This window comes from Patagioenas fasciata, chromosome 9 (assembly GCF_037038585.1).
Source record: "Patagioenas fasciata isolate bPatFas1 chromosome 9, bPatFas1.hap1, whole genome shotgun sequence".
In the NCBI taxonomy this organism is placed as follows: Eukaryota; Metazoa; Chordata; class Aves; order Columbiformes; family Columbidae; genus Patagioenas; species Patagioenas fasciata.
Window position 1 is genome coordinate 15,801,919 of NC_092528.1, and position 11,080 is coordinate 15,812,998.

Consider the following 11,080-nt stretch of genomic DNA (forward strand, 5'->3'; position numbering starts at 1 on the left):
TTCTTTTTCTTCTGCCACTATGAAGTTCCTTGTTAAACTTTTGGGAACAAAGTTATTTTATAATCCTGCTTCATCTTAAAAAAACCAAAGCCAGTGATCTTTAAAGATTTGTGCATTTGATGAACTGTCTGATTGCAACCAATGCTGCTACTTGTGAGTAAACTTAAACATATGTGCAAGTGTGCAAGATTAGGGCCCGAGTCAAATATATTTGCCAAGTCATTTGATGTTTATCATAGAAAATGAAGGATAAAGCTGTGGGAGGAAAATAACCTTGTGGTTGTGGGATACTGAAGTTCTTGTGGCAAAAGAAAATTAGGTAATTCGAAACTGCTATTTTCTTCTTCTAGCTGTCTGTCTTTTCCCTCCTTTGCCAGCTTTGTGGCGTCTCACTTGCCTGCCTCTTTTGCAGGCAGATAAGATGCATTCAGGATTTGATCTAATATAACAAACTAATTTGTGAACTCTGTTGCATTAAATGCCATCTGTGAAAGGTTACCGAGAGCCCTGCCTGCTCTGCAGTGACTGTGCTAACAGTGCTGTCGTTCCTGCCCTGTTTTACTTAGTGCTGCTGTTAGAACTACTTGATAATTTTAACTAAAGAAGGCTGAAATGTGAGATTTGTAATTACTTGAAATCTGTTCTTATGAGAACATAATTAAAAGTGCCCTGGAGAACACTGCAGAAAGGCTGCTGGCACTGGGAGGATGTTACGGTTTGATTGCAGGGCGACAATCAACTGTGGCAGATGCTTTGTTAGGCCCCTCCCCTTCTTCCCCTCCTTAGCCCCCTAAGGAAAGGCAATAGGGGGGCAAAGAGAGAGAGAACTTGCAAGTTGGAAAAAATGTTTTACTAATGCTACTAATAATATAGAGAAAATAATACAAAATATACGAATTCCCAGCAACTCAGCAGTGGCTGCACACGGCTCCAGCAGCTGCGGGGCAGGCACCCGGGAGTCCTGGGTCAGACTCTGCAGCAGACCGGAACTGGATTAAAGGATGCAGGGTCTGTCACTAGGCCTCAGGTTGCAGAGACAACTCGCAAGGTCCTCCTCAGATGCCAGCCATAGTCAAAGAGGGACGAGACCCTCGTGATCTCCTACCTTTATATGATGTATGACGTGGACGAGATGGAATTCTTAGTTTGTCAGTTTTAGTCACCTGTTCAGTTCACCCCTCCTTGCTTACGGGATGTGCATTCTTATCAGCAACATTGCATTCCATTTCTATGTCTAGCGAAACTTGTATCCAAGTGCAGTTACTAAGAAGAACCTAGCTGAAAGAAAAATTCACTAAAAGAGAAACTGGTCTTGTTAAAAACAAGACCAGAACAGAGGGTATAAAAGGAAAAGCTTCCAAGTCCACATTTTATTTGATACCATCCCTGTTGCCCTTAACCATTACCCCACCATTTTCACCGAGGACAAAATGAGGTTTAGTATTAACCTGATGAAGTCATTGTTCACATTTTATTTGTCAGTGGCAATAAAGCTCTCGCTACATACCTTCAGTTGTCTCATGGCAAAGGCTCACTTAGTCAATAAACATCTTGTGTTGAAGCAAGTAGTTCACTTTTTTATTCCAGTATGAAATAGATTTAGGAATTGGAAGCTGTGGGCAGTTTCCAGGCTATTGAGAATCATCAGGATCAGGGAAGGCAACTTTACATTGAGTTAAGAGCCTCTTAGCCAGCATAATACTTGAGATAGTTATTTCTTCAACCATAAACAAATGTTGATACAGAAAGCAAAATGGAAGAACTAAGATGAGATCTCTAGTTAGAGCAGCAGATGCCTGTAATTGTGCAATGTAGCTATTATGAAAGTGATGCATAGTTTTATATACTTTTAATATCAGCATTGGCTTTTAGAAATAAAATGCTCATAATATTGAATTTTTAACATTGCTTTCATAGCTTTTGGTAATATATATGTAACATTTTTCTGATCTGAATATCTACATCTATGGCTAAGATAAGTAAGTATGCTCATGTCACCTTAAAAAGTATAAATTGCTTATTTTATGCTATGATAATCATTTGTATCTTTTTACCATTGGATTTTTAGTACCAAAAGATTCAAATTCCTTTAATCTATTTACGTGGTAATGAATTGTAAAAAATATTTTAATTATGCACAGTGGTTTTTCTCTATAATAGGATTTAAATTAAGATCTCAGCAACTATGGCACATAGCACCACAGCAGTGCTGAAAATCCTACCAGTTCTGGGACTTTTTCTAAAAGCAAAGCATGCATTTTTTCCAAGTGACAGACCCATCAATTTTGAAATGTATAAATAGCAGAAATTACTGTCTTTTTATAGTACGAGACCTATCACTTGTAGTCTTATGGGTAAAGGTCATTGTGGCTTATGGAGTGTGTTGTGGTAGCCTTAGGGAGCTTCATAGACACATTAAGGAATGCATGGACAGAAACTGAAAACAAATTCAATTAAGCATATGACTTTTTATAATTAGATATTGCATAATTACAGCAAGTAACTCTAGTATTTCATTTAAAAAGTAGACCAAAAGATTTTGTTTCTTAGGGAGTCATTATTTGGTATGTCTTTGATTTTCATTGATGTAACTGTGTGAACCTGAGCAGGTGGAAAAATTCTTCCCAGTTAGCCCTCTGCATTTGCAAACGTGGGAATGAATACTTAGTGCTCCTCAGGGAGTGGAAATCTTGTAGGTGTCTCTTGCCTGGAGAAGCGGAAGAGCAAGAACACAAGGGGTGTCACTGTGTCTCTTACAATGCAAGTACCGACATCCATGGGGAAATACAGCTGGTGACATCTGTAGGTGGCACCATTCACACCATTCCCTTAAGTTCATTTCCTTATAGGACATAGTATTACTATATTGTTCTTACATTTATTCCCCATCTGTGCCCTCTTCTGTCACCTCCAGAAGGTTGGCACAATTCTGAGTAAAGCCACTTTAACTTTCAGGTGAACTTAATTCTGTAGCTTAGACAGACAAACGGTGCTGTAAAGAGTAGCTGCCAACACCATTTCAGTCAGTGTTACTCCAAGTGCTGAAAGGCTTTGGCAGAGTGGGGTGAGGGGGGGAGAATCCTATTTAAAAAAAAAATCGGTCTCTTTGAAAGGGCTTCTGGGTATGTCAGTTCTGCTCTTTCCCTCTGAGCACTGTGGCGCAGCTGCAGTGGTTAATTCCTCCTTTTCCTGTTGACCAAGTGCAAGTACAGTCTGTTGCAGTAGTTATCTTGTCCTGTTTGTGGGCTTTATCCATGCTTTCCCATGTCTGAGCTTTGTTAGTAAGCCACTTTGTTCCAAGTGTTTTGTTTTCTGATTAATGCACACCAACATGGTGCTACTGCAGTGTTTGGTAGAATAACTTAGAAAGAAAGAAAATTTTCATTGTTCTACTGCACACAAGCATTACTTGAAGCTAAACATGACTAATTAATGTTGACATGTGTTTTATCAGAGGAGTTCTTTACCAAATCTCCATGTTGGCCTATACGATTCATTCAGGTTGTTCTGACAGTTACATTTTACAGAGTGGAAAGATACAGCAAGGCTGAATGACACCGTATACACGTCCTTATGATGGGAGTTCCTCATGATGAATGTTTCTGTGACTTGTGTTTTTATAAAGAATGCCAAAGGGATGACTATGGATATATCAGTTGTCATAACTTGTAGTTCAGTTAACAATAGTGGAATAACTGTTTAAGAAAACAGCTGTTGTACAGAAATGCACAGTTCTGTTTGCCTTTCAAGACTCCATGCAAGCTTGGCGTGGGATATGCTAGACAGGTCTCGTGACTTTTGAGTTGCTGGGGTGAAAGGTCTTCTGCAAGAAAGTACAGGTTTGTTGTTAAGCAGTCTTGTCTGCAAGCATTCCTGCAGTAATATGTACTGTTCTGACAGAACACGCTTTGAACAGGGGTGAAAGCTTTCTTTTAACTACATTGCTCATCTGTAGCGCTTAGTTTTACATGTCAATCTGTGGAAATACATGGATGGAACTACAAAGAGATAAATTGTTCTGATATCCTGGACTTCTCAGGAGGACATGGAGCAGAGCACATCACCATACTGGTTGCTTCTGAGGGCCTGAGTCTGCTTCTCACGTCATCAGCATGGATGTCAGAGGTGGCTTCAGGTACATGAAAGTGGTGAAAAAGAGGTCACGTTGCATGACGCGCTGAGTCAGTTCAGTCAGACTGCTAGGAACGGCCCCTCTAGATGAAATGACAGTAGAGCTACTTCTTGATAGAAAGGGATGATCAGAGTGGAACTGGTGAGACAATGGCTGCAACAATTCCAGGCAGGGAGGCCCCTAAAGCGTGTGTGTGCTTCCTCCTATGAGGGAATTAAATTCTTAGTCAGAAGTATGGACGTTTTTGTCATTATCAGTAATAAGAACATCATGATTAAAAAGAAGCAGCACTAGCACCAATTACCAATTTAGCCTGTTCCTCTGTAATAAACTAGAGATACTTGATTTACAAACAAGCCAAAAAGAATTTTGCGTCTATTCCCAAAACACAATACCAACAGGATATTGTGAACAACAGGAGGAAACTCTGTTGAACTTGTACAGAAGGACAGTTGACAGAATAGTAATCTCAAACATGATATCTGTGTGTAAATCTGTTTTTTTCTATCCTAATTATGCAAGAACTACGAAGCTGGTTTGAAAACAGTCATTAGGTGGATAAGTTTATTCTGATGAGTACAGGAAATTTTTCTTTTTGTTCTTTACAAGGTGTCTGTTTCCTCCCTCCAGACTGGCATCTATACTATCCCTGATTTGACTTGATATATTAATGCATTTCTGTGAACAGAGAAGAGAATATTTTTGACAACAAAACTGTGATGGCGTTGGTAAAAACAGAGCTACCTTGAAAACGGAAGGAGAGATCAGAAGTTAATCAGTAAGACTGGTGTCCAAAAGGATGAAAAATATGAAATCAACGTATATTGAAAATTAGGCTGTAGTTAAAGGAATATTTTTTCAAGCAGTGAGGGGCTGATTTTAACTCATGTCAGTTCCTTAGTACAATTACTGTACATGTCTGTAAATAAACACTGGTGCAGGCTGTTTTAATCTGCAACCACACGGAAATAAATACTCATCTTAAGTAAGGTTTGAGGAGACCAATTTAAATATCTTGCTGCCCAGAGTGAAGGCAAAGACTTAATTCTGGATATTTAATTAAGACAGCTAAACTGTGCTGCCAACACTGTGTGCAAGTATGTAAACTTTTGGTTTCCCACGCTAACATACTGAAAGTGAGAAATGATAGTGCTGAAATTTGGAACCTGGCGTCAAACTAACGAGCTGTCACAGCACACTTGCATTAAAACTTGAAGCTTGAAGTATTGCATTAAAAAGGATGAACTCTGAGAGGCTGTAAAAAGGTTGTGTAATGATCAGATATTTATGCATCTATTGATACTCAGTTCTAGTTTTATTTAATAAATAGTAAAAGCAGCAATTTTCTAATCACTATTTTAAGAAATGTGGGCAGCTCTTTTCTATGACTGTATTGCACAACTGCTTCTAGAGATTTTTACATTACACCAGTGCCAGGCAGGGCAAGGAATAAAGAAATGGATAATCTCTTCAGAATTTTTCAAATGCCTTGTACAGAAAATAGTGGATCGAGTGTTTTAAACAAGGGAGAAAAAGTTTGATTTCTTGCCAAGAGATTGAAACCTCCAGATCTCTTACCAAGTGAGTTTATTTTCCTGCCAACAAACAGCTTCCTCACCTTAAACAGCTTCTTCCTGTCTACAAAACTCAGAGCAGTGAGGGAAATGGGTTCTGCAGAATGGCTACGCTGAAGAACCTGCTCTGGTTAGCGCAGGACTGATGCACATCCAGATTGGGATATGGACCAGGAAGCACACACAGTTGGGGTGTGGGCTGTCCTCAGGTGCTTCCTAACCAAATTTTACTTTCTTTTTCTCCAAGTTCGTGAAAGGTGCTGGTTTTGTGCACGTTGATCTCCTCCTGCACAGAAAGTATTTAACTGCCTTTGCTAGTAAATGAAATATGACCCTGATTTTCAGGATTCCGTATATTTTGTTCTTTTAAAAAATGTCAGGATTTACCCAGTTTAAGAAACTGAACTCCTTTGAAGTGAACTGAATGCATCAGATCTGAAACTTGGCCTCCCTCAAAGCTGTGAGTTAGTTGTGACTGTGAAGCAGTTCACACCGTATCTTTAGTGTTTGTACTAGCGATTTCAGAGCAGTCTCTAAGCACATGTGGAGCACAAATTCTTAGATATTTTGCAAATCTTTTTTTCAGTGAGAAGGAAAAGATGATGATGTTTGGTAAAGTCTGAAGACAAAGGCTGGCCATGGATACCATACAACAAGGTTTTTAGCTTTATGATGCTAATAATAAAGAACAGACGTGTAATGAAATTATATTCTATGTAGCAATAGAGAATAAATCCTGTGCACCCCTTCAGCCTTTTGTCCCATTTATATTTATGCAAGGCGAATTAATTGAGGAATAAATCAGCTACAGGTGCCTCTTTAGTCCCCAGTTTAGAACTAAAATAGAGGGAAAATTTTTAATTTGAGAATTATAAATCAAAACAATTATGGTAGTTTTTACTTGTGAGGGGAGGAACTTGTCATTCGTCAGCTGTATTAGCAAACATTTTTCAGTTTTTGTCTGGATGGACACAGAATTTGTTATTCTGAGATCCATGGAACAGCCTCTGCTTCAGACTACAAACTATTGTTCTGAAATGACCGTGATCTTGACATTATCTGAAATATATAAACATTTTAAAATCAGTTTAAAACAGGATATACAGGGTTTTAAGTCTTCATTTTAATCAAGAATGGCAGCAAATGCATTAATTGTGTTTTTTTCCTGCAGTCTTCCGGTAAGGAAATAAATGGACTCATTCTGTGAAAGCTATTATTTTAAATGAACAATGATTTATTTTTGTTTTACAATAGCAAGAGAGGAAATGCTGTTTGAATATTTTTTCCTTGCAAATACATTCTAATTTATAGTAAACCAAGTGAACAATCCCCTATTAATTTGGTTTTTCTTTTGTATAGCTAGCAGACTGCAATTAATGCTTCTACCAGCAGAACTGATAAACAAGAGAATGAAGAGATAATGTTTCAGACTTTGACATATATCTTTGGGTCACCCAGATAATATGAAAATATTTGGACTATTTAGAAGCAATAACTAAAAAACATTCATGTAGCCTATAATCATAAAGCTAGAACTACACCACTAGCTTAACCCTGCATGCTAAGCTAACTGCAGTGAAATTTTCTGTACTCATCCCTAGAGGGATGGTTTACTTACCAGTTGCTCAGTGTACGATTTAAAGAGTATTGCATGGCCCTTTCTATAGTTTCCTGTTTCTAGTGAAAACATAAATGTTTTTGTCAACTTAAAGGGCTTGTATTTCATTAAAGAAGCAAAACAACGGGGAGGGAGCCACAGAAGGAGACACTTGAACAGCTTGAGAGCACAGTGTATGTGCTCAGTAGAACTCAATTAAAAAAATCTTATTACAAGAGTCTCTGTGGTCACAGATGCTTATCTGTGAAATTCTGAGTGATATCCTAAGGATTTTTTTGAAGACTGTTATGCTGCTTCAAGTTCAGACAGCAGCATTTTTATTTACTTTGTGCTTAATTTTAGCTCTTTCTAGAGCAGGAAGAAGTCGTGAAAGAGAAAGATAGGAAAAAAAATTAGGTATGGTAGGAAATGTCTTTAGGATTGCACATACCCTATGAAAAGACATCGGCCCTCTTTTCTTATTTGAGCAACAGCCATGCGCTCTAGTGAAGGAAAACTTTGGATTTCCAGATGCCAAAAGGTTTTATTCTGAAATAAGTTGTTTAAAAGCAAATGAAGAAGTGCAATGAACCCAGCACTACTTGACTCAAACTGCACACAAACTTAGAAAACTGAGTAATAGGAAAGAATGACTTCTTTAATTAATAGGAATCTTAATCAGCTAATTGTCTCTAGAAACTGATTTATTACGTATGATTTGACCCAAAAGAAGTGGAAATTAAATGTCTAGGAAACAGCAGAGTGTGAATGTCACAATGGGATTTTATCTTTGTATTACAGGAACCGAGTTAGAAAACTTTTTTTTTTTTTCCCCCCAGTTTACAATTCTAGCGTTAAAACTGGGCAACGTTTTTGTACCATTAACAATGGAGATCACATTTGACTATTCAGGACATTCATTGTTGGGAATGTATTGCCCGGGTTTTGATTTTAAATGAGTCTTGCTGCATTTTTCCTGCTACTAACCTCTGCTATTGAAGAACAACTCCAGTAACAGAGGATGTACTAAAACAGAAAAGAAAAAACTGCAGCTGAAGAATTATGGCTAAATTAATTGTGGGAATTAAACTTTCTCTTTTCAGGAATATATTTCATAATAGATCTCACAGTCAATTTTAGCTGGTTGTTATATTTACATAATCATATGCTCCCCCTCCACACAGGCTGCAACCAGAGTCAGGGGAAGCGCCGTAGACATCATTTAGATAATATAGACATGTAGAACCTATGCGTAAGCCAGAAACAAATTAGTAAAAGAAACACAAATCTTTGCCCCATCATTAAGTCTTCAGTGTTATTTTTCCACCTGTGTGTTAATCACAGGATAAGAAATCTGCCCCAAACGTAATGAAAATGGAAATAGGATGATAACAATAGTAGAATACTCACAGCTTTGTAAATCAATGCAAGAAATTCAAATTGCACAAAGATACAAACTTCTTCAAAGTTAATGGCTGAGGATTGCAAATGAGGTTTTGTGTCCTTCCACTACAGAAATGGCACTTATCACAAAACCTGAATTCTCACTGTCTTCCCCCAAATCCAGAATTTCTGAGGTTTGTTTAACAATTTGTGGCTTGTCTCCCAGTTTACTCAAGAATATGTATATGTAGATCAGCATATGTAGATAAGATGAACCAGGCTTGTATCTTGGTCATTTGAATTGTTGATGATTAAGTGAAGAGGCCTAATTTAATATCAAAACTTGAAATCAAGCCTCCTTCTAAGAATGTTTTAAATTACAGAATGCATATTTTTGAGACACACGCTATAGCCGCCCTACCTAGACTTCAGTGTGGGTATTGGCATAATGACTGAGGATACTAACAAAAAAATCTGCTCTGACTGAGATCATCTCAATCACTTGACAGTTACCAAAGGGGAGGGAACAGGTATAATCATATTTCATGGTCAAATTTAAGGCAGATGTGTAGTATTTATTTGAACACTGTTTTGGGCAACATATAATGGATTCGAGAAATTTGCCACATAGCATACATTGTGCTAGGTATATTTATCCATTGCTTGCTGTCCTTTGAAACAGCTTGTGCAAAGAACCACTTCCTCTTCAGTGACTTCAGTGTTCTGAATGTGATTAACTCTGTATTTTTCTGCTATAGTTACACAGGGCAACAGCGGTTATTCCTCTAAAGTATTGGCTAATAACCCTTAATAACCTTCTTAATAACCTTTTTCTATGTGCCAAATTTCAGTAGTCCAACTCGACATGAAGTGCAAGGACAGTAGCTTTACAGCAGCCTTAACACTATAGGAGTCTTTATTGTGGTGACCGACTATGTGTTTAAATGCTAAGAACGCAGCACTAGTTCCTTCATCAGCTTCGTAAATCATCTCCCACACAGGGTAACCCCATTGGGATTTCTGCCAGAAATAACAACTAGATTTGTTCCTTTGGATGAGTGTAAGTACTTTGTTTCATTCATATTATGGAATTATTTAAAAAACAAACAAAAATCCACCCTGTTTCTGTGGCCCCAAATTTATTAACAAATAGATATCTTAGATATAATCATACCTTTGGACTGAATGTTAGAATGTGCAATTATGATTGCACAAATCTATGCAGATGAACTTTTATTATAAACAAACGTATCTTTCTTCTGTTAGCAAACAATTCAGTAAATAAATAAAATATTAAGATTGATGATATTATAACAACAAAGCACCCATTACAATTACAGCAGCAGAAAACTGCAATAAAAGGGATATAGAATATTTCAGTCTCTTTTTTAATGGTCAGGGTGGTTTTTTTTGTAGTTTAATATTTGATTTTCTCATAGGCTCTGTGATTATAACAGACTACATTTTGGCATGGTGTTCCTTCATGTTTTCAGTGGACTAACTCTTGTTCCTCCTACTTAAATACTTCCATTCCTGTATGGGCACAGGGGAGCAGCGTGGGGAGAACACACAGCAGTTTTACCTATGTGAGCACTTAAGTGTGGATTTTTGCTATTTTTATCTGCAGTATCAATCTGAAAAAAACTTTCCTTGAGCCACCGTGTATTTATAAACTTGTATTTTACCATCATCTGGTAGTAACCACTGTTGCCCTTAAAGTATATTGAGATCAGTTAAATGTGCTGGTTTAAGTACAGTAGGATGTACAATGAACATTTTTAGATTGTATTATGGTTAGGGAGCAATGGAAAGGGAGGCCTGTTGTGTATGCTTGTTCATATGAAAGAGAAATTGGAAAATACAATTTTAAAATAATTTAAAACCTTTATTGGTTGCACTTCTGCAAAAATGTGCCACTAGGAATTAAACCTAGAGGAGCCTCCAGAATCAAAAGAAACAGACATATGGATCCTGTGTAGCTCTGATCCTCTTTTATACTATTCCTATGGTATTGGTTTATAAAACTGTATTATAGACTACAAAGTTTATCAACTGCTCTTTCAAAACCACAGATAGCTAAAAATCAACAAAAATCAGTTCTAAAGAGGTTACAATTTAGTTTAAAATTATTTAGTAATTTGCTGTAAGGGTAATATAATCTTTAAAAATGCTGTAAAAAGTGAGACCAAAAATAAAGTAATGGTGGAATTCCCACACATTTAGACTAGAAAAAAATGCTGATTGTCATTTTTCATTTTCAAAAGTTGTTTTTTTTCCCAACTTCCTCTTTCAAAATCATATAAATAAACAGATGGACTGCATAACGTAAAAAGTCAACATTATCTCAATTTGTGAGTCTTGTGACTTTGTGTGGGCATTCCACAATTGTATTCA